At 40.2% G+C, this 24,829-nt stretch overlaps 1 protein-coding gene and 1 long non-coding RNA gene across 7 annotated transcripts in view; both read left to right on the top strand.

Moving 5' to 3' along the window:
• The window catches only part of LOC111249930 (gamma-aminobutyric acid receptor subunit alpha-6-like), a 126,650-nt gene that overhangs the window by 23,896 nt on the left and 77,925 nt on the right, over nt 1-24,829 (top strand). The gene's annotated exons all lie outside the window — the stretch shown is intronic.
• On the top strand, nt 11,255-21,980 carry LOC111249940 (uncharacterized). Of its 2 annotated transcripts, XR_002673133.2 has the most exons (4): nt 11,256-11,834; nt 12,411-13,954; nt 14,206-16,587; nt 17,028-21,980. It is a non-coding gene; the product is annotated as an uncharacterized LOC111249940 (long non-coding RNA). The 2 variants fall into 2 exon arrangements; XR_015317616.1 differs by having other exon boundaries at nt 11,255-11,834; nt 12,411-16,587.

The raw sequence follows: 24,829 nt of genomic DNA, 5'->3' as shown, positions 1-24,829 counted from the left end.
CGATACTAACTAGCCCGTGGTCTATGGTCTATAGTTGCTCGACAGGCAGTTGCTGCTGCCAGCTCTTTGTACCGATGTACTACAAGCTTGCTTGTCGAGCGGCTGACCGGTGGGCAGACAATATCTTTTCTAGATTCCCTTCCCAGTTGCTGTTCCTTCTTCGGCGTTTTCTTCGCGACTTTGTTTGCTCATTGTTAATATACCTATCTACATGAGCCTTGTTCCATTACAGCCTCTTTCTATGACAATAGCAGAAGTTGCTGTTCCTTTATGGAGGAAAAGTCGCGGGAGCACATGTGGCAGCAGGCGAAGGAGTGGCTCCTGCAGATCCAACCAGAATATCATTACATGGGCCTAACTATTGTCTGGTGTTCGAAATCGTTCTCTAGAAATGACTCATCACTATGGCTAGCAGACTATTTAAATATCGTGCTTCTCATGAGCGGATACGCGGTATCTCTTTCACCGTAATGTCCTATGCAGTCAAGTAAAAATTCTGGCCTATAGTTTATAGCTATAAAATAGCCAGCTATTCGGTAGTAACTATTGCTCTGCTTCAGTTCTGTCTTTGTCTAATGAAAAGAATCAAATATTGGTTAACAATTAAAATAGTTTTGTATTGCCAGGCCACCGACCTTTGCATTGTCGAAGCCCGAAGTGATCGTATGCCTACATTGAAATAATGTACTATGTATTTATGCATACAAACACGCAATGCTACTGAAGGATTTTTCAAGTTGTTGCAAAAAGGTCCTATTGTATGATCACGAATCAAAGTAGTAAAGTAATTCTTAAGTAAAGTTAGCATCAAAATTATTAAGGCAACATGTCGGTATGTCATGTATCTATTTTGGTCACGCAGTTCAATATCGCACGAATCGTGCGATCATCTTTTTCACTCAATTATTTTTTAAAGCTAAATAAATACACGAAAACATAACACAGACCCATTTTTCCATCCACAATTAACTAAAAATAAGCTTTTTGTACGCAGTCTTTTCTCTAATTTTGCTTTGATTACCTCATCGTAATTTTGCGAAGTCCAGTTGCATCTAATTACGACACATTATTAATTCTGTGTCGAATTGTTGGCCTTTGCGTATAATTATCTAGTAACTGTAAATAACTAGAAAGACTGCATGATTATCTCATACGAATTCGGCATACACTGCCGGCAGTTAAAATAGCTCTAATCCAATTGACAGGTTGGTTGAATTTCGACAAAGTACGCTGAGGGTATACTGCTGTGGGGTGTCAACATTCGACGACGAGCACGTATGTCTTCTGACAGAAAACCCCGGTACGTTATCAACTAGGCATTACCTATCATTACGGCGAGCATGTGTTGTCGGTAACGCAAATTGCGCCGATAACACCGGCCGCCACACGAAATACCGCACACTTACGATGTCTAAACATTTCGTTTTCCCTGTTTTCCGGTACTGTCTAATTGCTTGACGCTCATCTAATGGTACCCTTTTTCCGTAAAACCGAATATCTGTAGTCGTCACGCTATTTCGGGTTCTTCACATAGTTCGTCCGTCGGAAGTCACAATCGTGTTCCAAATACGACCACTTCCGTAGTCTCACATCTTCATAAGCGTCCTTACATCTTTCTCTACAATACTGTTGCCTATTGGAAGTCGTATGATGTCGAGCTAAAGCTCATTGTTACGCCGGTCGGCCATTATTGGCCGATTGGAAAACGAATGTTTACGTTAACGTTCTTTTCAGTGCGTATTACTCGGTTTAAGAAAGGAAACCTGTATCAGATAGGTTTGACGTCCCTTATCCTATGCTCTACCTTTACCCGATATTGTGATTCCTCTACTTGTTCGTCCTTTTCTATTATGTCAAGCTCGTTTTTCTCTGTCTGAATTCATTTTGTAGTGACAACTTCTCATCGAACCTCGAACGTTTTTGCCACTGACTGTAAGTGTGCAGACCCGACAAAAAGCAAGCCGCGGTAAAGTGCATGATAGTGTCCCGTTTGCCTTACGTGTGTTAATATGCGGCTCAACCCACAACCAAAAATTCAAGTAACAATCGCGATAACATACACAGAAAACGGAATATGGCTGAATATCTGAGTATGAGAGGCTCCCTAACCCTCCACTGATGAACTGTGTCTGCTGGCAGAACTAAAGGTAATAAAGCACAAAGGTTTCTTCTTCTTTCCTATAACTAGCTAATCAGTAACAAATGCTAACCTTTTAAAGAAGCGCTTGTGAACCCAATAAGTGCTATACTTGACGTGCTTAACCGGCATAAGAAACAACATTTCAACTGTGTCCCTCGACCTAACTGGGATGAGCAGCCAGTGGTGCATGGACTACTGAATCGCTTCGTTGCTGGTAAATATAATTTGAGGCATGGTTATGATACCATCATAGTATCGTCACTGTTCTGTAAGGCCGACTGAAAAGTTACGTTTGCAGTCGCCTCCTAAAATCCTGACGTGAGACATCAGCGTGGGCAAGTGTTGTCTATTCTTTCACACGAAATTATGTTCTTGTAACCAGTAGCGATACGTGGCCCACACGTTGTTTAACTTTGTATATTCACTGCTGCAGAATATATCCTACTTGAAACTCCTGAAACATCTCAGGATTTCCCGAACGCTTAGCAGGAAACGCTCAGCTATTCCCAGCCATTTTCTCGAGTAATAAAATTTTTCTTTATTGTTCACCGATTCTTATAAATGTTTTCCTTCCCACACACGTACAGAAATTGGGCCTGGTGACCGCGTCAAGTAAGATAGGACTGATTGCTGTGAATTGCAATCGAATAAAAAAAGGACTCAGAAGCCCAGCCTGAACTGCGGCTAAAGAAAAAAAGAAGCTAATAAAATAAAGCGACGCTGGCAAAGTTAGATTGAATGATGTTTTAATACAGGAGAAGGAGACGTCAAAAGAAAGAATGGATTTATTTCAAATCATATTTTCCTTTCGCTTTTTTATCAGTATTATAGGATTCATCACCTAGCAAAGCTATACATATATGTACATTTTTTTTTTCTATTATATCGAAAACTACTGATAATCAGGTATTGGCCAAGTAATTATGAGAATAATTAATTTGAAAAGTTATTTGGAAATGATCATGCGAATCTTGAAATTATAAAAGCCGTAACTAAGTCCCACATGGATCGTGTCAGATAAAACGGATACTTCCGTATCGTCTCATTAGGACTAAAATCCCCTCAATAGGCCCTCAAACTCGCAACGAGAAACAAGTTTCCTTTACAAAATACACCGTCATTTATGAATTGTCTATATGTATATATAACTTAGCTACTGATATACGCAGGGTGAGCATCGTAACGTTGAGAAGCACAACCTTAGTTTGAGAAGAATTTAATCGTCGAAACCAATTATTTACGTATCTCACCTGCATTCTCTTAGCTCACGATTCCAATATTATTAAATTATTATTATATTACCAAAGCCCTCATTATCATTTAAACAAAAAAGACCATAGTTGATATTTTAGTGAACGTATATGTTAGAAGTATTCTTTGTTTTTAATATAATTAATTTCAACGGTAACCCTAGAAATAAGTACAATTTTTGCCGTGGTTCTTGCTTGCCCTTGCGAATTCCAACCACATGACTTAGGGCTTATAGTTCTCATCGCGGTACTTACCGGCTAAATATCAGGTGTATGTTTTTGACAAATATCTATCTATAACGGTACTTTCAAAGCAGACATATGGCTTTTTCACTGGGGCTTCAGACAGACGTAATTTCAAAACGTAGAAATCAACGTTTTCTTTCGAAAAGTTATAAAATTTATGCAGGTACATGCAGAGGTCAGTATAAAATTTATAGCTAAACCCCATTGCATTTGTGCTAAATTCATCTGAGTTTTTCTGCCTTGACTCTCCTGAATCCCACAAGAAATACATCAATTGCCTATATTAGGTCAACGTGTGAGATAGTCAGTGATTTAGGACTGCACCTGATGGACAAACAAAGCATGCTTATTCAATCATCTTAAAGATAGGTGTTCCAAATCGACTGCTATATAAGGTCGCATACGTATAGGTCGACCTATTCATATATCCGTATCTCATTAAAGACGTCGTTTTTTTTTAAGTAATTATACAAATGAAACTGACAAAGGTTGTATCGATCAAACAGTGGACGAAGTACTCTCATTAAAAAGGTAGCCATTTTCAGTTGCGGAAAAGAAACATCGCAAGCCCTGAGCAACTCTATGAACTTATACGATAGCCTGTGCGCGCTTTGTTCAGTTAGAGTCACCGGTGAATAATACCGCATTCTAACTGCTTCTTTTTTTAACACAATCCCACTTGTGCAAAGTTAAATGTGTGTAAACTATAAAAAAAATTCATTTAATAAGACTATAGGTAAAATTTAATGACATTATTTAAGATAACTAAGTATAACTATTGCCACCCTTAAAGCATTTCCTGTATAGAGATACTATCGTAAAGACGTAGCTCTATGTGCAGCAGTCGCAGTAGGTGCTAGAAAATGTCAAAAGTAGTAATGTCTAATGACGAGTGATGTCGACGGGCACAATTAAGGTAATAAGGACAGGCGGAGTCTGTTCCGAAGAAAATGTGGGAAGAGGGAGAACAAATGTAAAATTAAGTCAAAACATCTTACCTAGGTACAAAAATAATGTAAATAACCTACGTCTACATAACAGATGAATGTAGCCTTAATATCTGTAGGAGTAAGAACGAGATAATGAACAATGACAGCAGTTTCTGAGTACAAAGCTTGAACGCATTTATTTGTCTGGTAAGACTGCTTCTTAGAAAGATCAATAACTAAGCAAATCAACATTTATGAGTCTACACGTCCATCCACCAGTACAGGCTCAGTACCGAAGGCAAATAATGGCATGATAAACTTTATTCCAAGCCCTCACCCTGGTTTAGTGATGGTGCCGTTTGTCAATGGACGAGGGGCAAACATAATATCTGCTGCAAATCGGTGTTTTCAAGCAATTCCATCTTAGAAATGTCTTGTACATAGAACTTTTATTGTAGTCCCAAATAGTAATACAATTACCTGACCAAAATATCGCCAATTCTCTGATTGATTTTACAATAACTGTAATATCTGACAGGCTTGTTACACCTTGCCCCGTTGAGGATAACGCTCATCGTTACAGCTTCGATAAAGAAAACGTGCGGCTAGAAAGTCAAGTTTGTTATTAGCTAATTGACACTCATTTCGTACTTTCTCTATGAGCTTCTTTTCATACCCATACCTAACAACATTTTGAAATAAGCAAGATGATCCATAATAGTAGATTTCCCGATTGTCGGCTATATTGAGCAGAGTATATAGCTGACTTTCAATTGTTTCTTTTTCGCAATACTCTACAAATATTTTCAAATATACAAATGTATAAGAACGTTCAAATAAACTGAGATCGAGATAACCGAGATGAACAAACTATTGCATGATGTTGAAAAATCTGAAGTTTGTTGGCCTGTGTGCTTGTGCCTCAGACACAGATGAGACTTGTTCATCGGAAGATACCAAGTCCGAATGGCGCTCGGTCTGCATTACGACTAAGAAAACCCAAACTTAAATGAAAATGATTGCCTACAAGTGCACTATAATTCTTGGTAACGTTTTTTCAATTGTCGACAAAAGTTTACAGAAACCCTGCCAGAGCCTTTTGGACACGGCACCGTAACGCTTCTACCACTTGCTTGTCCTGCATACCTGGAAAGACTGTGATCAATCACCTTGTACAATATATTTATGAAGATCATTACATGGGCACAAGAGCCTTAACCTAATTTACTTCGGTAAGCGGTATCTTATGGTTAATGTAAATGCTTTGGTGAGTTCCGCTAGAGAGATGCCCGTTCGCATCGCCGCAAACATCTGGTATAAGTCTACTCCTATTTTGCTTAATGTTTCACCACGATCCTTAAGGGCACGGTTATTATGACGATTATGAAGATGGTATTGCGCCGTAATGGCTAAAGAGCACCGTGCAATTTTATCGCCCACGGCTTAGGACACACTTTGAAGAGTTTTTTTTTATTTCTGAGTTAGGCGTTGTTGCAAGCCTTCTCTTAAACTATAACGAGCACACTACACAATGAAAAGCTTAATTTTTAATGTAATTTCTAATTGTTTCATTATTACTGAATTTGAGTTTGAGTGCTTAAGTTTTTATATTGTTTGAAACTCTGTGGTCGACATCAAAAAAAAAAATGTCGATCCACTCGGAAAGGTGAAGAGAAAATGTTCACCGTAAAATGGTGTTCCAGGAAGGAATTACGCTAACACCGATGAGTCAACTGCACGAGGCATCTGGTTTTCGATGGTTTGAAAATTATGAAAGCTGAATATGATACATCATTTGCTGTTCCCCCAAGAAGATAACTTCCGCAGATCAACAGAGTAATATCTGCTATCGAACTTGCGTCTGCTGAGCGCAGTAGCTACAATCGTAGGTGATGTATGGTGCGTTAACTAACATGAAAGGTTAGGTACTTTTTAGAACAAGATAATGGTAGACACTTTTACCTAATATATATATATATACTTGTGATTATAAATACGCACACACATATATATATATGTGTGTGTGTGCTGAGATCAAATATGAGCTGCAACTGCTTATGATGATCCCTTAGTGGCTCAGTGTATGTGTCATCCGTTATTACTTTGAGGGTCTTTGTTTCGTCGATCACAGCTCAAATTAAGCATCAAATTACACAATAAACAGGACAAAAACCAATCGTATTTTAAAATAACGCTCGCTCGCTCGCTAACTACAATGGTAAAAATGCAGAAGCTATAATTAAACAGTTTGGGTCATCTACCGTACTCACCAGGTTTTGGTCGTATAAATGATCACTGTTTTTAAAATATCGCCTATTTTCTAATGGGAAGGTTGTTCTAATCCCAGGATACGAAAACTTATAGATTTTCACGCTCCTGACTTCTATAGAAGTGGAATGGTTAAGTTACCATCAAAATGGCAGAAAGTAATCGATAATAAAGGCAAAAGCTTTGTTCGAGAATAAAAGCGTTATGCCTCCAGAAGTTCGAAAAGCTAGAGTTTACTATGCCGCATTTCACACTGAAGGATATTGAAGTCTTTATATATATATATAAAGTAGCTATATATGTATTTTTTTTATTATTTAGAACTCAACTGAAAAATCGAAATATATTTATTCCCGGATTCGAATCTAGACGACATCACTGCATCACTAACGAGAGGCGCAGAACTACAAGTTTCCTGCGGTAAACCCCCTAGTCGTGAGACTAGTTCATAGAAGTCGAAAATCAAATGATCCACCATTATTATATATATCTAAGTTGGATAAGTGTTACTAAAGTATGAATAAGTTGTCGAATTAATCACACGGCCCCCTCATTCATCATTATATGGGTGAATCGCAGTGATTCCGATGCAGGTCATTTTTTCGACCTTCACCTTGTAATTTTGTCTGTCAAAGCTTGAAGACATAACCTATTTTACGCTTCAAATAAATTTATAATTTTCCTAGATTAATGTCGTTGGGTTACTTGATTCTAGTTAATAGCTAATAACTAAAAAAATTTAGAAACCTTATGGTTGAGTATGACCGCAAACATGACCGAATGACCTTGGGTTAAGTACAACTCAAAATGCCAAAAAGGGACCCTTCGTGGAATATTGTCCTACTGTTTTTCCATAATAATAGTCCATAATTACTATTATTCTATTCGCTTAATTTAAAAACTCTAAAACTACATCCGTTTTTCTCGTCTAGTCCCACAATTCTGGAAGGGAAGTCATTGAAGGTTACTTGCAGCATATGGCATGTTTTAAAATAATCGACGAACCTTATGTCCACATGTTATACCGCTAGGTTTTCCTTCACCCGTAAATACGTGCAATTACTCGACGGTCAGTTATTAGTATGCTTGCACTGTTTGCAAGAGCCGTAAGAACAAGAGTTTTGGTTATGATAGTAACAGGACATTCGAAGAAGTCTCCATCGTCGTTGTTATCCTTTAACTCACTCAGTTGGCACATCCTCCTTTGTCCGGGAGAACAAATGTACGTTCGTCGCCGCCAGTGGCCCCGCTGTGTTTCGGCCTACTCTTTTTCATGTTTTTGGCTGTAGGAAAGCCTACACATCTAGGAGTATGGCCTGTGTAAGGCTTACAGCAGAATCAGCCGCAAGTAGTGGTAGGACCGACAGCCGGCAATGGCAAAGAAGTTGCGTTATGATGGCTTCTCTATTATGAGGAACAACGCTTCTGACGATGACGACGATGATGATGATGATAGTGATACTGATGATGCTCGTGTTCATGCTGATGATGTAGTTAGATCGTCCGCCCCATGAGAAACACAAAGCGGATGAAAGCGACGCAAGAAGGGGGAAAAGGCGCTGATCTATCGGTTGTCGCCAAGAAGAAAGCTGACGGGAAGACTCAGCTGGATAGCAGCCTACTAGTAGGCAGATAGCTGGGTAGGTAGAGCAGCTGGCAAAGGTGGCTAACTTTCCGCCGAACGAGTGCATCAGGTATAAAAGGCCCGGCATGTACGTGACGCCTCAGGCAAGAACCTCCTAGTGTCAACGCCCAAGCAACCGCATCATACCGAGCACATGCAGCGCATGCGTCGCATTGGTCCTTTTGCGTCTTGCCTTCCTTCACTCAGTAAGGAAGGCAGCAGCTGGAATGGAGGCGGCAGCGGCAGTAACATCAACAAAAAACGCTCCATCAGAGTGAGCGGCTAAAATCTGAGGATCAATTCCGACATTGTTAGTGGCCGCGGCGATAACAACAACAACGGAATATAGAGTTTGAGGGTAACAACGCAGGCAACGTCTATATGGTGACTAGAATGAGTAGGCTTATGCAGAGGCAGGTCCGCATCGGTAGGGTGAAGGCCTACAAAATAGCAAATAAACAAGGGAAAGAAAAAAAACATTGCAGCGTACGTATTACATTGCCGCTAGAGGGAGCAGGTTGCACGGGTAAGATGCAAAAGAAACCGAAAAGTCGTTCCGATTCAGCTGGCTACGCTCGCCAGCATCAGTATCTCAATCTTGATTTCAGTTTCACCTCTTGGGACAGACGACAAATCTTATGCAATAGCTAAAGTGAATCCGGTGCCAATACGTGAACACAAGCCTAGTCAAAACAAAGCGATCCGACTCTTTAAAAACTATTTTAATGATTATAAAATTCGCTTGTAACGGTCATATCGGGAAATCATCATCCGTCCAGGATATTATTATCTTAACATACTGTTACTCTAACGACAGTTACGCAGTATTTCTAGGAAACACCTAGCTCGGCAGATGGCATAACAGTTCATGCAATTAGTGGCGAGTAAGAGATAGAATCAACTAAAAATCAATCAATCTTTAACTTAGGACAAGTGATTTGAATAATATTTTGAAATTAGGCTTTCTTTAATCAATCCTGTAAGCTTTTAGCGCTATTGGTTTCATTACTTACGGATAGAAAAAGAAGCACTTGTGTCGGATCATAATCATAGCCATTCGTGTATAACACATTCACAAAGCCAGTAGCTTGGATTAAATTATATCTGATCTGAGATCACAAAATTTGTACGGATTTATTATGCCAAGGTTTGCAAATAGGCACAACAGACAGACATTAGCAACTTAGCAATGACTTATCAAAGTTACTTCGGTACATTTTAACCAAACACCGTTTTCATGAATCACTGTTGTAATATGATGAAAGTATGTACCCATTAATACCACCATCCAATGAACACGTCAATAATTCCTCCGATGCGATCAGTCTGGCTAGCGGTCTAAGCCGTACGGATATATTGTACGAAAAGACGGAGAGGAAACTCTGACTAGTGTAGTTCTTCCTAACCTTATTTTTCTCCATGGGACGAATCGAGAGAAAAAAAACCTGTCCCTTGACACTCGTACTGCCACTTGTGTTAGTTAGTGGATACCCGCGTATCTGTGTGTTTATAAAAAATTGCGTGTACCTGTGTGTGTGTAAATGTGTTTGTACTGTTAGATTCCTCTGTCTTCTCTGCGCCCACAGAATGCCTCGATCGCCTAATCAGAAACTACAGCAAAGTGTATTTGCTCTTGCTGGCGTTTCGCCTGGAAATAGTCTAGACAAAAACCGTCTATGCCATCTGAATACGGGCTGATGACGGCTGAACTAGGGGCTGCGGTGGGTGTCGAGCACCATTCAGATTTTTTGCCGACAAAATGCAATAGTAGTGTTTCACGGTAAACGACCATGAAGACTGTGTCTTCTTACATAAAAAGAAGATCATCTATGATTCGTTTAAATGAGAAAAGCAATTTATATGCCTATATGTACTTTGGTTAAGACAAATGCTGAAGTGAATCCCTGTCTTCAGCAACGAAGAACGAAAAAGTATAGAAAAAAAAAAGTTGTGCTTGCCAGGATTTGGGTGTCCCCTATCGAACTTTGTATTTCTAGTACTCAAGCGGAAATTGACTAAGTATTCTGAAAGCAAAAACTCCAATCTGTTGAAGATAGACACCGATTTTATTAAACATCAGTATACAATTAGGATGATTATTATTCATATCACTGTTATTTGTTACACCTAATTTTTGCTTCTTTTAATCTTGTTTTTTATTTATTAATTAAATATAATTTAATTAATAAATAAAAAAAGAAACGGTACACATAAAATACATATATATATATATATATTTTATGTGTACCGTTTCTTTCATAATGATTTGATTTCCGAGACTCAAACTATCTTATATACTTCCCTCATAGGCGCTCACATCACTAGGCTTCGCTCTGCGATCATCAACCTGCCTTCACCTATAACAAGGCAATCGGTACTTCTTATAATTGTACGATAGACCTAAGAGCCAGGTGCGGCTTTTTATACTCCGATTTTCTGCGTCCGCTGTCACCGTTCGGCATTCAATCAAACGACTGGCTGCCAACACGAAACGAAATGTGGCTGGGCCTAGGTTCGAACCTACATCACAACGACAATTAGCTATCACGGAGACACCCACGTGTGGCTAGAACATTTGATGCCTATTGTTTTCAGACAAGTTCAACCATTCAGTAGGTCTCAAGTGCCCCGACAACACGGGCTTAGCTAACGATGAACACATGATGTTGTACGACCGTAAACGTTGTTTGAGATAAGTCCTTTGTTTGCTAATACATCATCGTGTGCTGTGTCGAGTTTGCCGCCGCACGCGCTACACCTGCGAACAGCACGACGCTGACAACGCTCGAGCACGGAGACGTACATAAATTTTCACAAAACATACACTTAGAACACAACGAAAGAGGCGAAGTCACACGTTACACAATGTGGTTGTTTCAACGTATGCGACATCACTGCCCTAGGGTTGAACACGCACCCATCATGGGATATATAAATAGTTTTTCCTCTATTTAAAGAGTCCTCCCTATGAGTCAGCGGCGAAAACGAAGTATTGCTTTTATCCAGCATCCTCTAATCTGTAGAAGGAGACGCGAGGGTCCAGAACCCGTGGGAAACATCAGCTAATGAGCCTACTCGTTCGGCCTGTCGGTAGCCGCCAGGAAGGTTATGTGTGTATATCTATCTAGGCAGTATATATATATATATTGCAATAGTGCAAGGCAGAAGTGGTCGCGCTTGAAAAGCCAGTTATCGCACAGCTACTTTGCTCATTCTCTACCGCCATTATTAGCGCCAACACCACTCGCTTCTCAGTCGGCGCTGCTTAGTGAAGGACCACAAGTCAAGATTGATATAAACGGGCGACGGAACGGAAGCAAGTGCTGCGGTTACGCCATGAAACCGCACGCCCGTGTCTCAAGGCCCAAACTATAATGGTAACTATAATGGTGACGCTCTGTCGTCAAAATAGAGTGGCATATATTCATACACAGAAGCATAAAAGACCCTTTAGCAATCTTGTGGCTTAGGCTAAATTACCTAGTGATATATCGTTTTGTACCTAAAAATAGTGATAAAAATATATTAGCTTTGTCTAAAATTATCATTTCGTCTCCTGAAGTATGTGCAATCTTCTTCTAGCTTTGCAATGATTGGCAACACTTTATATTAAATTAAGCTAATAGGCGAAGCTCGCTCTGTCTATAATAATGTATATACTCAATGCGATACGCAGGATGCTTTGCAGGGCATATAGCCAAAAACGATTCAGGTTAAACCTACTAAGTTCTTTATTAGCTTTTATTTCGTAACCCTTAGTTGCCTCTATGTAATTTTTGTTCAAATAAGGGGCAAATTGACTAAGAATAGGGTACAACGTCGACCTAGCGGCTGTCGTTCAAGCGTAGTGACAAGCATTTTTCCTACTGTGTGTCCAGTATCACAACTTTTTATAACCATTTCTTTTTGCCACTATCGTTTCAACAACCCGTCCCTGTCGTGTCTGCTTCAAGGAGAGCAGGACTACTTATCTCATTGCTCCGGAAAGAGGTATGATGCGTATATTGGCCAGCGTGAATATGATGAATCAGGCAAGCCACGGCGAACTCTTACGATGCTTTTTACAACACGCTATACTAGTATGTGTTAGGCTCCTAAAGAAAAGCGGCGAGGACGGAGAAGACGAAGAGGGTAATGACAGCAGGAAGGAAAATGGCGATGCGAAACAACAGGATGGATAGTTACATACAACTGAATTATATGCACGGAAAACTACAGCCGCTACTGTTACCGGTCTCCCGTGGAGAACTAATGAGGATAGGCGGTTGGGATGACCGGCACGTCGGACGAGCTCCTATTAGTATATAGAACACTCGTTTGGATAATGTCGCAAGGTCCACCGCTCCTCGGCGCCCAGGACATGCCGCCATAGCAAAGTTGCTGGAAAAGAGAGCAAGGGGTCACTGGAAAGTTGCGAGTTAAACCGATACAGGCTCAATCAAAAGTGTGTAATGGACGAATATGAGCAGAGTAAGGAACGAAGATGAAAGCGAGGTTGACCGGGTATCGCGCTGAGGCTAGCATCGCACTTAATTCCTACAAGGCTTAGCATGAGTGATAGATCATCTGGATTTCTGTAGCCTATCTGTCTTCCAGTTCTTAATATACAGAATACGCTGACATGCATATGTATATTGGAGTGTCGAAAAATTATTGACGGCTTTTCTAATTAAATGGCTATCAAATCACGCATTTCAAACAATATTAGACGCGTTAAAGAGGCTCGAGCGTCATTTGAAGTCGGCGAAACATGGAGGAACTTACATAGAAGCCTTAATTTGATATAAACCCGGATTTTTCACGTCAAATTTTCATCTGTTTCGGTCTCTGCAGAACTCCCTTTGTGATGTTAATTTAGATTTAATAGTTTTATTGCCATTGAATTATGGTGTCATCAGAAAAATCGTCAATGCTTTTTGAACACCTACGTATATATATATCCGAGAGCATAGAGGATCTTTCACTAAACCGGCGTCTTGCATTAACTATTCGTAGAATGTCGTTTAACTTATTCGACAGCTGTTTTTACAACAGTCCGTGTGAAGTTCCTTTATTGCTGTCCTAGTCTTTATTGTCTTCTAGCAGTTTAGTCTACTGTCGGAAAATCGCAGACGGAGTCACCAAGCCCAACAATTAACAAGAGTAATTGCCCCAAGGCGCTGCTAATTGATTGCCGTCATTAACATCTTCATTTTTTTCATCCTGATTACGTTTAACAAGAAAGGACTTGAAATGTAAGATGTTCAAACGAATATTGCTTTTTTAGCTATTCACCATTTGTTGCAAATAGCAACATCGTAGAACCTAGTTTTTTTTAATTCATAAACGAAATGTTTTAAATGACCTCGTTGTAAACTCAAAGGAACATGTTTTCATCACAACGGACCTTCCCGTAACCCAAGCCCAGCCTCTTGTAGCTATTTGTGACCAACGTCATTTCGCAAACGCAACCTCGGCAGCACGCAGTGCTAATACCCTCAGAAAGGTCACCGATTCGGTTAGTCCTGCCAATCGTTACCCTTTAGTCATTCTTTATTGAATCATTTGTTATTAATCGTACCTTTGCGTTTTTTGCCAATCAACTAATTAAAATTCCCCGGAAAAAGTACGGATATGCCATTGTCGGCTATCCGGGTATCAGGGCCATACATTGTCCATTTGGCGTTTATCCTTTTTTTTCTCTATATGCGTTCATATCTTCGTTGTTACCTCTTTCACATCTCCTCCCGTTCCGCTGTTGTTTCGTAGGAGCTAGCAAGCTAACATCCCTCGAGGTCGTCGGCTTTGTTGGTTTCGTTGGTCTGCTGATGTTGTTGCTCAAACTACGAAGTTGTTATTGTGATCGAAGTAGCACTAGTTCGAAAATGCAGAACGAGGGAAATGGCTGCGGAAGAAGCCAGTGGCGACGGAATGGGCAAGCTCGAGGAACTGTAGATAGCACCGACTGACAATGGGATCGTGGGCGGGCAGATGGCTGACATTCTCGGTTAACTACCGATCCGATGAGTCTGGCAAGCTTACGTCCGCTCCATCCCAAAAAGAATTCGGCGTTCCCATTTGCCTCAGTTACTGACTCGCCGACCACCATAATGGCTACTGTAACTGGCAGGAACGTCGTCGTCACCAAGACTCCAAGAAGAAGAAGATTAAGCGCCATCTCTAGGACAAAAGCGAAGCATAACTCCATTTTCGATATAATGAATGAGGGATAAAACGACAACAACAACAACAGGTTTAGCTTTAGTTCGTTACTTTTGGCCATCGTCTTTGCTAATGCTAGCTGGTCTTCGACTTTTCAAAAAATCGACGAGAAATTAGCCTAAACAATGGCTTAAACATTAAACGTAGGTTTTATTCATGCCGGTTATTCGAATAACATGAATACGTAGATCCGGTGTGGATAAAATACAGGCATGGGCTGTGCTATGCATCCCTGTAATGGTTATATTGAGTAATGTATTCAGGAGATGTTTTTAATAATTACAGTATACGAATATAATAGTCGTCTGCGGCAACGGCGAGACCCTTAAGTTAGCAGACGTGACAGACGAAACGTGTAGTTGTTACACGTCAATAGACTAACATGAAAATGAGTAATATTAAATGAGTAGTACTAAAGCCTTTACAAACAGCAAACAGGTAAGCTTGTTGCAGAGTCTCAAGTAAATAACTGGAAACTTTATTAACCAACCAACAGAATATTAACGAAATAGTTAATATTCTGTCGGTTAGCATTAAACAGATCTGATGCTCTTTTTGCAATCGTCTCTTAACTAACTTACTCTATATAGGCCATATAATAAAAATTATGATTTAATCTGGGCAAATACGAGGTGTTCATTGGAACACATGAGCCCAAGCTAAACCAGTTTAGAGATGAGAAAAAATTTCTTGTTCTTATTAACGTACAGGCAGCAAAAAAGCAATGCAGAATCAAAGATATTCCGCCAGCTAGCTGGCGAACTCGTCAAAAACGTAGTCTACTAAACGGACTGGGGGTAGCAATAAAATACGTTTACGCAAACCGACAACGTTCCGGGATTGAAGAAGTTGATATAGGAATACGTTGACGCGCGCTTATAGCTAAAAAAGAGCTAGTTAGTGGTCGAGAAACGAAGTTAGGTCCTTCGAATGTGAGAGTGCTTGAGCGTTCGATATGACGTGGTCTGTATCGTTGTCCTGCTGGTCAATAGTTGCTTGAATGTTACGGCCGTTGCTGTTTCGGTTCATTGGGATTGATGCGATGACGGGAATTGGACTTCTTGCCTAAATGTCCCGCTGCGTGTCGCCCTGTTTTGTTTTACTGGAAGCGTGTATCAGCCGTTAGCCGGCCAACCAGCCTCCAACTCGGTCTATTAACGTCGCTATCGATATATATATATACTACTTAGTAGTCATGACGTAGGTTCTAAGAGCGCAGCGTTGGTGGTGTGGAAATCTTCACATATTGCGGACGAAAGCCGCTGGAAGGGGGTCTGGAGAGTGTTAGGGGTGGCGGTCGTAGCCAACGGCTCGTAAGCAACCGCATGTTTATCTGCTCGAAGGCTATGCGCAGTAATATGGCGGGAAGGCTAACGTGTAGGCCAAGTACTAGCATTGCTCGGTAGCCACAATTGCGGTGAATGCGTAAGGGGAACGTATCTTGTTAGGGCTTCCAAGTTTTGCAAATAAGCAGCAGCAGCAAAGACCAACGGACTCTTACAGCTGCTAGTATTAGGGCAGAGGTTGCTACTAACCGCTAAAAGTGAACGTATAACTGATCCGCAATGGCAGTAGTGGTAACAACATCTTCACTCCTTGTCTATGCTAACAGCCAGTTCGTTGGTTCTACTTTTCGCCTTGGGTCTTTTTGCTGGCGTTCGACGAACGAACGACGGACTGTAGACGGCGCGCAGTGCTAGTCGCTGGCCGCGCACTCCTTAGTCTCGTAGGATGCGCCCACTCTGTGTCCTGAATACCAATGAAATAGCGAAACACAACTGACAATAACAACAACAGCAATAACGCTGGCAGAAACACTAACGACATGGGTGCAATAGCACCAGCAGGCGATTCTAGCAGTCATAGACCAGTGCGGACGTCCACCTGGGGCAGGGGGTAAAACCGAAGCTGTAACGCTCCGCGGAAAAGGTGAGGAACCATAGGGAGAATAAAAAAGTAAACAATCAAATGTATCGGTATAATGCTAAAAGGCTAAAGCTTTTTGATACTTTGTATATTTATGGCGGCGGCGGCGGCGGCGTTTTTTCTTCTCTTGGAAAGCCTTTGAACAAGTGGCGCTCTCTAGCGTACGCTGCTTTCGTCAAGGTCGTCTGCTTGTATCTCTCTTTCAACCACAACCGCTGTGAAGGCCTAGTCAGGTTTTATGAGAGTATGTTCGCTTAATAGTTGAGTGTACAAAAAGGCTAGTTCACTAAATGACTCAGTACACTCCTTTGGTTTGTAGACCTTGCCGTCGAATGTACGAAAGGCGAATGGCACTTGAAGTAAAGTGTAAAGCCACAGGAAGTTGGTAAACAACAAATCGCCATCAAATAGTCGAAAATAATGATGACAGTGATTTTTTACAGACGCAAGAAAAGAGCGAGGCAGCGTGTACAGAGCAACGCGACCGAAATGATTATACAATTCGGAGGGTGATGGGAAATCGTTTCGTCTTTGTATCTTGTGCTTCGGTGTTCCGCTGGATAGGGCACGTAAAAGGACAGCTGCTCTTGCATGAATACTATACGAGCGGAATAACTGGAAGGAAGCTAGAAAAATCGGTTTGAAGCCGTGGAAGTTGGCAAAATCTTTTTTGTTCAGGAGCTATAGCAAGAAGTCGAAAGAGACGCTCCGCGTAGAGCGTATTCAAATGCACCGATAATAAGAATATAGCCAAATAACGCTAGTTTATCATATTCGTGGGTTAGCCTTTTTTACAACATCAACTTTTTAGTATAGGAATAAATGATGTCTGAAAGTTTTACTGCAAATATATATTCATCTACATAATTTTGCATTTTGCTACGCTCAAATTTGCATTCGTCTACGTGTTTCGTAGATTCATATACCTGCAAATAACATCGATTGTCGTTTTTTTTTAATCTAACCTCAGTCTAACAATCTTAATTACCGACGAATCGCGTGAGAAGCGGCATGGCGGAAACGTACTTTGTTTAGTACAGTAGAACTCCAGCAAGCAACGATGTGTCAAGGGAACTTTTAGATAATTGTAGCTAATGTGCTGTTCGAAACTGCACCCGTCAAACTGCACGCGTCTTACGGCAAATCTAAAGCCATGTAAAGGAGTAACGTTGATTTACAGTAGGAAATCTCGGGGATTATTAGGTTCGTAATCTCTTTGGATACGGTAGGTAATGCTTAGACTCGAAAAGGAGAGCTAGTCGATCGCTTATCAATTTTGATTTCTTAAGGAGTTTTCACCAAATCCACTTGCAGGAAAAAAGCCCTCATTAAGTTTTTTAAAAAAAATTCGCTGATGGCTCCTTTCTAAAGGGCTCTGACGTTGACAGTTTCGGCTTTGTGGCAGTAGGGCTATTTTTGCGTCATTTCTGTGCGAAACACAGTTTTCTCAAGCTTCATTATTTAGTATTAGCTGTTGTATGATTTTTTGAGCAGCCCTTAATAGTAGTTCACTAATAAAATTTCACGCCTTAGATCCAATGGCTGTTATTTCAAAATCAATAAATGAATATGCTAAGAGTTACTACGTGATAAAATCTTGGAGTTTCATGTATCTGAATTAGTAACTTAGACGTGTCGATGGTATTTTTCTTTTCTAATTTTTCTAGGTCGACCTAAAGGCGAATATTTTTTGATCTGATAAGTGATATCGTGGTCTCTACGACTGCCTACTCTGCTGCAGGGGTATAGGACAGAGATCTTCTTTTTGACTAGTCTTCATATGGCTTTACGGACAGTTCAGCGAATGTCAGCGATTGCCGTCGCATTGCGCATCTGGTGCTAGGGTTTGTGTGGGCGTTCTATTCCTGTGGTAGTTTTTGTTTCTATATAGTTAGCCTGTTGTGTTCGTGATTCTGAAAATGGCGTCTGTGAAGCTTGCGTTACCGTGTATGTAGCTCCTTAAATACGCAGATGATTTTCGCAAAAACGTTACGCAACTAAGCTGATCTATTCATGTAAGCCACCGTCATTGAACATTTGCAATTTATTAGAATATAAGAGATTTCATTAAGACGATTCATATCGTTAGTTTAATGATCGAACGCTTTATCGTTACCAATTGTGCACAAAATTTGTTGATCCTTGTATCACAGAGTTTAAAATGCTCCTTGATTATTTTGACTGCTTGAGCAGTAATCAGGTGCATCATTGGCAATGTGATTAGGTATGCTGAGGTCGTTTAGATATCATAAAAGCACCATTTCAAGGCGTAAACATTACAGACGACTAATTACCCAGCAGGCGGGAAAAAGAGCCTGGCGCCAAAAGTATGGGGCAATTTTTCAGTTACCTATGGAGTGTCTGATTGGACGAGCTATCCCAATAGCAAAATTGATAATTGTACACTTGAATACATTAGAGTATCAAGCCAATACTAGAAGAGAAGAAAATATCGTCCATTGACGGTCCTGGATAGTTAGTCGAAAAGGCGAGAAAAGCAACCACGATTTATGGTGAAGCCCTTTTTTCTTTAACGTCACTGTAATATGTAGTTTAGCTGACCCTGCAGCTTTTCCATCGCCATCCAGCTTACTCCCTCTCCGTAACGAAATGGGCAATGACGAGCGGTCAAAGTAATTTATTTTCCGAACAGAGCTGATCTTCTCGGCCTGAGTGCGAAGTCCTAGAAATCTGTTCACACTCCGCCCTTGTCATCGTTGTTGCTATCTTATTAATGTTATCTTGTTCCCAGTGCGATCCTAGCTAATTTTTCCAGTATCACCGCTCACTCTCTTTCTAGCTCTCTCCGATTGTTTCCCTTTCTTTTTTTTTACTTTATTTTATATGTTCTGCTAGCGGCCTGTACGGAAAGGCAGTCCAGCCATGCAGGTGCCGAATAAGCCTGATGAAACTGGCACACCGATGGTCCATGTTTACTCGCTCTAGCGCTCACGATACGGCAGTAGCGGGTCATTCGAAACCCGGTACCACTTTGTTCGAGCTTACGCGACTTAGGCTATGCATCGCTGAAAGTAAGACGAAAGGAAAGAATATGAGTAAGGCTGAATAGCATGTCGATCCTCTACTGAAACTGGGGTAAAAACGCAATTTGTCATTGAGCGAAATAGCGTGTAGTAAAAATCGATATCTAATTATTGTGGATGTAGATACATCTAACACTTGGCATTGCTTCTAGTAGACTTCAATTTAGACTTCATCCAGTTGACGTTCTACCCAAATTTCCTTACGACCATTTCCCTCCTAATCACTGCTCTTCATGCTTCAGCTGTAGCCATAACATGATCCAGCTAAGAAACAAGCAAAATAGCAGGAAGATCGATACGGACCGTCTCAAGGGCTTAGAATCGTTTACTATCATTACTAAACGCTATCGCATTTGCTGCTGCATGATTTTTTTTCCGTGTCTTAAAAAATCTCAGTTACACTATCAGTGTGCATCAGGGGGTTGCAGCACGAAGCATCGGACATTATTAGCGACTTGAGCTTTCACTTCGACAGTACGAAATGGCTTTATGTTTAGGATTGGCTGTGAATCCTAAATCGAACAATTCCATATTGCATACTAATACCGAGCTGTTATTCAAACCGATATCTGCGTACGTCGTTATTTTACGGTTTTTCATACTATTTAATGCACTAATACAAGTAAAGAATAGAAAACATGGCCAGATGTTGACGGTTATTTTGCAATGCAACTGACAGCTCAAAACGGCTTCTTTTAATTTATGCCATATTTAATCGTACTGGCATAAAAATACCTTTATTAAAGTTGTATAAGCCGGAGAACAAATAAACGTGGTCCTACTGTATATCGGCAAAGTGCTGCGACCAGGTATTTTATTTTGGACAGGGGATAAGATTTTGTTTTTTCACAACTATAAATTTAGAATAAATTAGATAAACATATTACTGCATACATAATACTGATGCTAATATTCAGAGAGCTTCTAAGTTCTCAGCGAACGTGGATTTGCAAAGCAAAAAAGGAATAGCAATGACAGGGTTTCCAAGTTTGACGATACGGCGGATACTTAAATGTGGCCGTTATGATTAAACTAAACTGTTCAAACCTGTCATAATTTTACTGTATTTAAATCGGCTCAAATCTATTTTTAACTAATACTTCAAAGTGTCAGAGTGCAGTTCTGAACTTCAGCAAAAATTTCCTCTAAAGTGGTGCTCCTCCAATTTGGTTTATTTTTTAATTTTATAGAACTGTTTTTGGTGTTGTGCATCGTAAGCATTTTTGGTGCTACCAGTTAGTTATCTTCGTGCGTCTGTCGGCTGTGTACGCGAAATGACAAAGACATATTAACAAAACGTTACGTCATCTAGAGTAATTTACTAGAGATGAACTTATAGTAGCAAATGTACGAGTCTTGCTTTGTTTCAGCGGGCAAAAATATTCTCGGCTTAACTAGCAATTTAATATTCCATTCTTATCATGGCTCAAAATAACAGAATTTTATTTTTTATTTGCTACAACAAGTAATCAATGCGCGTTTTACCATTATCTACATTGAGCAAAATAACCACAAGCGAGGTGATCTAAAGCTAGAAAGTCTCAGGGAAGTTACAGGTCCGTTGATTAGTTTGATTGGTTTCTATTATTATATGTATATATTATAATAAAGCAGCAAATCAGTCAGCATGTTCCTTTAAAAGGATTCCATCTCTTTAGTAATGGATGGCCAGATGGAGGGCCAGCTCTGTTGAATATACTAACGAATTCTGAGAAGTTTAGTTCGACTAACTGACAATTAGTGATAGTCTAGAAACTGTGTTAAACTTATATCAAACGTAAATATACACAGCGCACGAAATGGATATGTGAAGTAAGCAAAGATGGTGCGAGAAGGGGGCGAAGCGCCTACCGGTAGCAAACGCCACATTTATTATAATCACTCTGGCAAGTGGCAGCGGCGTTTACATACTGTGGAGTATCGTCACGCATGAGCACTGCCGCATCCCACCCGTTCGAGCTATTAGGAAAAGAACTATCAAATTATTTCCATTGCATAATATAGGCGGATAACGATTAATTCTTCACATCTGCCCGTGTTATATCGTCTGCAAGAGTAAGTTCTGGCTTAGGCCAATTGCTTTAACTTTTTTTAAGTTTTGCCTAAGCATTCAGGAGGAAGCGACTTATTGCTATATGTGCATACTCGCTTGTATACATCGTGACTTCTTAAAAAAAAACAAGAGGTTTAATATCCCCCTTTTGATAATAAGAGAAAAAGGTATGCCTAAATTAGTTCGCAGGCGTATACAGTCAAATGTGTATATCTCTAAAAGTTCTATCTAAAAGCAAATTCTGACAAAGGTTAATTAACAACTGAAATACAGAAGAATTTCGGTATAAAATTGACGGCTTCAGTTAGTCTTTAATATTATAAGCGTTCTTTATTTCTGTTACACGATAAGTGTGAATCAGGTCGCGATATGACAGTATCGAACACCAGATTTGAATTTAAATAGCATAGTGGTATTCTCTGTGGTGATACTGCCTGTTTAGAGAGCCATGTGTATGGCACGCAATTATGTTTGATTATGGCACATTCCCACAACGTCCGCTTGTTAACCCCCAAGGTAACTTACATGTAATGTATTGAGTATGCCCACAGCTTATCCCACAGGGGAGGCCCAGTGCCAGCGGTACATTTGCACTATAATATGCCTACACACTGTAACACACCTATACCTATCCGTACAACAGACAGTGCCATGTACATAAGCATTTAATTTTTACGCTGAATGCTGATAGAGAAATGAAGCGGTCGCGGCGAGACTGTATTTAATATCGTACTTGGATTTATTATGTGATTTAGATTAGATTAATTATGTAAAAGTGTATTTCTGAGCAGTACGGCAACGCATCAGTTGCCTGCGATATGGTTACATATTTGTAAGCTATGCTGGAGTCCGCTGGTTCCCGAGAAAATAGCAAACACGAAAGACTATGCGGTGCTCGTTATTGTAAAGGTTTCTTCGGAAGAAACTCTGACTTAGTATGTGCTACTCTTTAAGTGGCTTGACACATATAGGATTATGCACGCTTACACGTAACTAGAAAAGAACCGTTGTTTGCTTTGTTTCCTCGTTGGACGATGGAGCAACTGATTTCTATGGCTATATCAAAATTCAAGTTTTGTAACCTACAAACCAGTTCCCTAATGTTTGTCCTCAAAGCACCGGCGTTCAGTATTATACGCTGCTATCATGCAGTGCAAGCGATGAATGCACTCAGATGACTCACACTTCCCTATGGGTTTCAGACATCGGCCCGGTACTGAGAACTTGAACAGCAGTGTTCAGCTGCTCTGCCAGTAGCCTGCTGCTAGCTAGGGCTGCAAGCGTTTTGTTACCCTCCGTCCCGTTTCCCCGGTACCCTCCGTTCCTTCCACCGCTTTGACCCTGGGCCTTTTGCGTCTTCAAAATAGTACCCATTAAATCGGCCAAGACACAGTGCCTCTGTCCACGCTCTCTTTCGGAGATGGATAGATGGTTGCCAGTTCATATGAAACGTAGTCCGCTATTATGCGCTGGCGTTAGAAGTACGCCAAGGGGGATATGAGAGCAATTGTTTGCAAGCTAAGCATCGCCGCCTATTTTTGTAGCGTTCACACATCCACGCAGATGGATTCACGTGCTGATGCGTTTGGTTTGCATAGGAACATGTACTCGTCTCTTGCTGATCATTGCTAAGCTCTGCTTTTTGTAAAGAAAATTCAAGGGAAAAGAGTTTGTGGAGAGTAAATGCTTACACATCTATAAAACAAATGCAGGAGTTTCCCTATGTGTAGTGGTCGAAGCCTTTGTTGGCTTTGTCAATGGGAACGAATGCCGAAGTTATGATATGGAAAGGAACAAAATCAGGCAGGAAATTAAAGAACAGAATGAAAAAGAGAGAGTTAGCTAATGGAGAAATAACTAAGAATCGTTTGAAGAAAATGTTTTTTTGTACAAAATATTTAGTAACGATGTGATTTGGAAGACCACTAAGGAGTAAATTTACTGATATACGCATAACCTACCTAGAATGATATTATTATATTCTATCGTTGAGGGTGGGTTCAAATAGTTAATAAGTCTGTAACGAGGTGGATAGGAATACGGTTCAAACCACATGGTCCTGGTTCGTGTAGGCCCTCGAGTGCCAGTCATTTCTGGAAATTAGTAGTGATGATAAAATTTCGATGTAGTTTCGTCGCAACACAAGAGTTACCCCATCCCTATTGCCATCCCTTTTAATCGTCTTGCGAAGAGATTGCTACCACCTGGCAACACAATTCGAGCCCCTAATGTTAATAACTAACGAGATTACAGCGAACTATTGAAAAGGTCGACCAAAACTAGTGGACAGAAGAGATGTCGTCTTTATCTGTGACAAAGCCAGACAACACACATATTTAGCTATCCAGCAAAAACTGAGAGGATCTGTATGGGAAATTTTGATACGTTTACTTATAGCCCAAACCTTGCACCATCAGACCGCCATTTGTTTCGGTTTCTGCAGAACTCCCTTAATAATACTAATTTTTAATGGTTTTTTAATGGAGGCATGCAAAAATCACTAACCACAATTTTTCGCTCAAAAGCTATAGAACATGCATATGCTTTTATGCAGATTATAATGTTACCAGAAAAATGACCAGAAGATCATTATTTAAAATGACGCACATTCAGCTTGGTTTAAAACGGCCAATACTTTTAAAGCTCTCTCTCTCTCTGTCTCTATATATATATATATATATATATATATATATATATATATATATATATATATATTCCCATATTTTATACATGCACATAATAATAGCTTAGATATTCAGATCTCTTCTGTGGTTATAACGGCACTAGACATACTATGTGTGATAAGAATTTAAGGTTAGTATGCTTATTTTTAAGAAGGCCGATCCAATGAAATGTATAATTGATACAATAGGCAAGATGGGTGACATATGTGGGTATCTGAGCTGTAGTAGCACGAGAGATTGATAAGGTATGTTTTATCGTCGCAAACATGCGAATAACGTCATTCAAAACGAAAATAATAATAATAATGTAAAGGAAAACCTTTAACAAACGAGCAAGAAAATTTAACATGTGCAAACATTTTATTGTCGGTTTTGTAAAAACAATGATACTATGGTCCGTTCTGCAATCTCCTCTATTCCCTCCGACCTTCTACCGCCTCTCGGCCAAATGCTCGGATCTATTT

The sequence above is a fragment of the Varroa destructor genome, unplaced genomic scaffold (assembly GCF_002443255.2).
Source record: "Varroa destructor unplaced genomic scaffold, Vdes_3.0 BEIS01000001.1, whole genome shotgun sequence".
Classification (NCBI taxonomy): Eukaryota; Metazoa; Arthropoda; class Arachnida; order Mesostigmata; family Varroidae; genus Varroa; species Varroa destructor.
The sequence above is the reverse complement of the archived record's forward strand: the minus strand, read 5'-3'. Positions and strand labels throughout refer to the sequence as shown.